General features: G+C 36.7%; 1 protein-coding gene across 2 annotated transcripts in view; it reads right to left on the reverse strand.

The window, feature by feature from the left end:
* KLHL5 (kelch like family member 5) overlaps nt 1–6,000 on the reverse strand; it is a 47,056-nt gene extending 41,056 nt beyond the window's left edge. For both annotated transcript variants that reach the window (XM_026037570.1, XM_026037571.1), the window contains exons 1-2: nt 5,942–6,000; nt 3,736–3,842 (exon numbers count right to left, since the gene is read on the reverse strand). The gene's annotated coding sequence lies outside the window, so the exon portion shown is untranslated. The remainder of the gene's footprint in view (nt 1–3,735; nt 3,843–5,941) is intronic.

The raw sequence follows: 6,000 nt of genomic DNA on the forward strand, positions 1-6,000 counted from the left end.
GTAACTGGCTTTGCCAATGTGAGAATGGCTGCATCAAGGGAGACCTAAAGTCCACTATCTGAATAAGAAATATCCAGCTGCCACTGGAGTTGATACTTAAGGAAAAATTATCAGAAATGAGACTGAAAACATGCAGCTGTACACTGAACTCTTACTTAAGTTCTCATTATTTTTAGACAAAAGCACATCTCCCCCTGCCCAATAAAATGCAGTAGGTGTAAACATGAGAAACATCTTACATTTTCCAGATATTTCAAAGAGGCTCAAAAGGCTGTAATTATGCAAAACACACAAGATGTGGCTTTTTGAAACTATAACAGATGTTGTTTCTTTTAGTTAAAAAGATATTTATTTCCTAAGTAGGAGAGCACTTAGAAGACAGCTAAGGCATCCAAAACAACTCAGATATACTTCCAAGGGGGGAGGAATTGGGGAAGCTGCAGACACTGAGTGCAAAATATAAGACAATGGGAAATTTCACAGAATAAAAGTAGAATACTTATTTAACATGCCAATTACATGAAGTGGAAAGCATGGTAAACTTCAAGCTAGTAAAGCATTCATGTTTTCAGTAAAAATAAACAGAAAGTATGCTGACAACATAGCATGACAGGAGTATTCTTTGAGGCAGTGGGACAAGTCTATCTAGACATATTTTACATGGGCAAAGAGGAAGCAAAACCATCTTCAATTTCACAGTTTACCAAAAACACATACACAAATTTTTATAAAGAGTTTTCCATAATTCTGAACAATCTGATGGATATTCTTGGAAAAGGTCCATTCTGAACAGAAATTCCTCCATAATGTCAATCCTGACGCCAGGATTTCAGCATCAGTAGCAGTTATGGTTTTTGGAGGGGTAATTAACTGACAAAATATCCCTTTTAAGAGACAGAATTGAATTTAAGAGAGGGAATTGAACTCTGTTCCTTTCTCAACCTTACAGAAACTGGTCTTCTGGGAAAATACCATTATAGTTCTTAATATAGTTCTTAATGTATAAGCCAAATTTAAAACTTCTTCTTCTGGAGGAGGTTTGTTATTTTGCTAAGTGACGCTACTATATTTAAGACTTCTGTTTGCAAGATACAGAAAATCAGATTTCTCTGTTCTGTTCTCATAATAATTTCTAGGAACCTTAAAAGTTTCAATCATTTTTAAAGCTTTGAAAATTTTCAAAATTGTCTAGAGTAGAAGGTGTCAACAAGGAAAATGATTCACCCAGAGAAAATGTAAAGAGAGAACCAAGAAAATAAAGAGAAAAAAATCAGAAAAGAGGTTAGTCCTCTTTAATTTTTGTCTATTATGTTCCAATTACATTACTTCTTTAAAGTGGATCATTGGCAAATCAAAAGATACACTGAGCCTTAATCCCAGATTGACTCTCAGGAATATTTAAAGAGTGAGTGCCAAGATAATCAGTAATACTAAAGTATATTCCCAGAAATTAAATAAAGCCTGCCAATTTCCAGAAATTATGTCAAACAAAAAGAAGTGGTTTCCACAATTGCTTCATGTGACGCATATGCTTTATAATGTGTTTTACAACACATCTTTTCTGATTGTCCTTGCTGCAGGATTAACAGGTTGTCCAAAAAAGGCTTTTAATGGGAGGACAAAAAAAAAAAAAAATTTTTTTGAAGTCAGAGCTGAATTTTCACATATTTTAAAGACAACAGGCTGACATGTTTGAGATGATTTCATTTTTTCTGTTCTTTACAACCCTATGCTTTTTAATTTACCAGACGTGAATAAAATCAGAGAAAGACATCAAGCCACAAGAAGGTGCCTTCTAACCTCTGTCTGTGCACCAAATTTGCAATGACAGCTACCAAAAGCATTTTCAGCTCTGTCACACCCAGAGTTTTGATACCGATGACAGAAATACAGAGCAAGAGACAGGGTCTTGTATGGAAGCTGTACAAGTCCGCACTGAAAGAAAACACACAGTAGACTGACACAACACTAAATATACCCTGCTGTGGGTATTGATGATTGCCATAGCCAGTACCAGTGGTCTGCTTGCCACTTACATGCCAAAGGTCAAACCACTTCGGCAAACACAGGCTTGGGAAAAGCCTTATGAAATCCTTTAATGCCTTATGAACACTTTTGTTAATGATGTGGAGAAATAAGAGTGCAAAAATGCTATTTTAACATGTTTCAAAGTACAATGGACTTTAGTGAGTATGCCAGCTATAGTTATCCTGTACTAACAAAACCCACGTTAGCTATTTTTGGTTCACCAACAGGTTGGAAGAACATTTGAAATGAGAAATTATAATCAATCTATACATATGAAAATATCATTCTAGCATAAAAACACTGAAATTTCCCCAGCTGTTTAACAAAGAGCAATACAAAGAAATGAGTGGCTCTCTGGGCTGCTCATCACATTCTTGAGAAAAGACAGAAGATGGCAACAGATTCAAACTTCCCTAACTCATGATGCCCTTGCAAGTGTGATGTCCATATACAGAAACAGACTCTGTAATACCTACACCCATAATAACTACACCTGTTATATAACCCATAATGGCAAGTTTTCACCACCAGTAATGAACATTATGTCTTAAGAGTTGCATGGACTTTTAGGCTACAGTTATTCTAGCAGAAGCATGAAGGACTCTGCAATCAGTCTTGGCTAAAGGTACTGGAAACATCCTGCTATTGCAGCATGTAGAATTGCAACAAGATTTCCTGCTGCTGGAAAGTTGCACAGTCAAAGGTTACAGTTCCCTGAACCACAGCATGCTGTGATAAAAGACTTATCAAAAATCAGATAGACAGAAAAATACACAGCACATCAAAGAATTTACTGTTAAAGACACTCATGTATATGCTAAACAGACAGTGGAAAGGACAGTCACTCTTCTGTACTAGTATCACAACATAAATGAATTCCAGACAATAGTCGGATGCACTGTTATTTCCCAAACGCTTTTTTATCTCCATTCCCAAAGTCGAAGTATTTCACAGTTAGAAAAGCAAGCTTTTCTTTTTTTTTCATTTTAGTACAATCTAGTACTCTTAAATTAACTAGCTCACCTTTCTCACCCACATTGCTATTTTTGCAGCAATATTTTACTTTGCAGACACATTATGTAAAGCTAGATTCCTGCATGCATTCATGTCTTCAACATTCTTTCATCCCTTTGCTTTGTAAAGATGTCACAGTCATTCCTTTTGAAAATGACTTTAGCTTAGAAGAATCTTACTTTTTTTTTTTTTTTTTCAAATGCAAAGTAAAGCTACAGCCTGTCAGTATTGCTGAAGTAATGAGATTTGACTGAGCAGTTGGTGGGCTTTTATTGCCAATGTTTCCGCAGTGCAACATTTTCTCTGAAAGATTCAGTGCAAGTATTTCTTGTGTTTTTTCTATGCTGTTAAAAGATTCTAAGTTAGTGTCTCATTTTGGGGAAAAATAATAACAAAAGAAAAAAAAAAGGATTAACAAACTTGAAACATTTTAAAATCAAACTTTAGAGCAACACAGACAATCTCCTATAATGCATATTTCAATAAAGAGCAAAAGTTGGGAAGTTACACAAGACTTTCTAAACACTGGGATCTGTCCGCAAAAAAAGAGTCATTTCCTGCTTCTGTAATCTCATCAGAAGGAAGTCCTCACAAGACATACAAGACAGAAAAACATATTAAATTTCATATGGAACTTGGGAAAGCCCATTGTTAGCATTATTTATGTTAGAATTGAGCAAGTACCATAATTACCTGTAACACCACAATGATCTCTAGGTGTTCACAGAATCACAGAGCTCCATTTGTCATCTTCTTTCCAAAAAATGGAAATTCCAAAAATATGAGGTAGGCAGGAAAATCTGCAGACATATTAAAAACAATATAAATGAACATGAAAAAGCAGCTGAAACAAATCCTTAAAGCTAACCACCTACTTGATTCAGACACAACTTCCTTCTGTTTGTCCTGCAACTCCTAAACTTTGACAGAAAGGAGATAAAAATGTGGACACTGTGGAACGATCACCTCAACTCCTTTCACAACTTCAAGTTACATATACAAGGAAAAAGACTCCAAGAGAGGAGAGACAATGAGCACAAAACCTAATACATAGTTTCAAAGAACACTGGGCTGCAAGAAAGCAATATAGTTTTTATTTATTTATTTTTAATATCCTCAGTGCATTCTCACGCCTATGTTTGGCTAACTGTAATTCCCTGAAGGAAATGACAGCAATGTCCTCATTAAAGACCAACAAAGAATATTCTTGACAAATGAAGCGTTTAACCTGAAAACTGTTGCCACAGAGTAACATTTACTGTATCAGCAAATAAAGCCAAATATCACTACTAAATTTACTTCAGTGAACTCAGAAGTTCCACAAAAAGCCAAAACAGAGTTACAGCTGTGGTCTCAACCCTTTCAAATTTACAGGCCACTATTTTTTTCCATTTTTTTTTCAGAGAATCTAGCCTGCTGAGGTGATGTGCAGCTACTCTTCCTTGTCACTAGTTTCAGGCCTTTCAAGGATAATCCAAGGTATCCAAGTATATCTATCTCAGTAGTTTTGCAGCCACACAAATTGATTCTTAACTACTTTCAGTAGAAAGAAAACCGAGCCCTGCATGTTTGACATCCAATACTGGGGCCTCGAGGCCTGATCTTTTCTACTACCTGCAAGCACCTTCTCTCTGTCCAAGTGTCACTTCATTGGTGCATCTGGGACACGTAACCTCATCACTCCCATATGGTTAAGTTTTCTAGGGCTACACAGTCCATTAATAAACATAACAGATTAGCATTTACCTCATGGGCAATTTCAAACAATAACTGCAAAATGAGTTTGTTCTCATGAAAGAAGGCAAATGTTGGCTAATTAGGTTTATAGTTAACACAGTTTTTCTTCATATGACTGTACGATAGAAGGCAAGAATATTTAATCTTCATATTCTTTCTTGAACACTTAAAATACTTCTACAAAAGTCAAAGTTTTAAAATTTTCTGTTGTGAATGCAACATTCTGGCTTTGGTAGCAGACGTGGGTGATGGTCCCATGAAACTGAAGCAGGGTTAAGGGAAATACTATCCGACTCAAATTAGAGTTGTTATTGTTTTGGTTCTGCCCTGCTTTGTCTTCCTTTATACTGAAAGGCAAAGGAAAAAAGGAATAGCATAAGATATGGGCACCATCTCCATGATCTGGAATGCACCCATGAAGTTAAAAAAAAAGAAAAACCAGAACAAGAAAAACAAAAAAGGCTTGTTTATGAAGGTTAGTCCACACACTCATTTGTAAATTCTCCAGGATAAAAACATCATCATGAGAAAGGTTCAAAGATTGTTTCTGACAAAATGATTCAACTTCTCCAGAAAACAGATCTTAGGACTCTTTTTTTTTTTTCCTTACATCATCATAATGGGTTTGTTTACATATAAAAGCAACACCAACATAATCATGAGTTCTTGCTTTTAACTCTACTGATGCTAGAAAAGAAAGCCCTGCAGGGTAATTTTTACCACGAAAATAAGGGCAAGATTTCAGTTTAGCTTTTGTCACCTCATATAGAAGTTTTAAGTAGAAAAACAAAGCCTCTACCGTTGGTTATTCTGACACCACTGGCCAAAACCTGACACTCCCTCAGGTAGAGAGCCACAGGTTTGACTTGGGCTGCACTGCTGAGCCATGCCAGTGTTTACATAGCAAAATGCACATGATTTCAAGGAAAAAAAGCCACCAAATGATCGTAATGAAAAAACAGGAACGGCACATATAAAGTGTAGGTTTTGCCGCTCTACATTAATATTTCATTTCCTTCGTGTAACATGACTCCCTGTTTTGGTGGCTCGGTCTCTGCTCTACGCTGCTCGACCGCTCTCAAAAGAGACCATTTTTAAACTTTTAACGACGCTTCTCGCGCGAACGGGGCAGCTAACGGACACACAGAGAGGCAGCCGGTACCTGGTGGCCCCGCGGGCTAAGGGCACTTGGAGCCGCTCTCCGCGCCGAACGCCTCGGGT

The sequence above is a fragment of the Nothoprocta perdicaria genome, unplaced genomic scaffold (genome assembly GCF_003342845.1).
Source record: "Nothoprocta perdicaria isolate Ctin4 unplaced genomic scaffold, notPer1 scaffold_2, whole genome shotgun sequence".
Taxonomy (NCBI): Eukaryota; Metazoa; Chordata; class Aves; order Tinamiformes; family Tinamidae; genus Nothoprocta; species Nothoprocta perdicaria.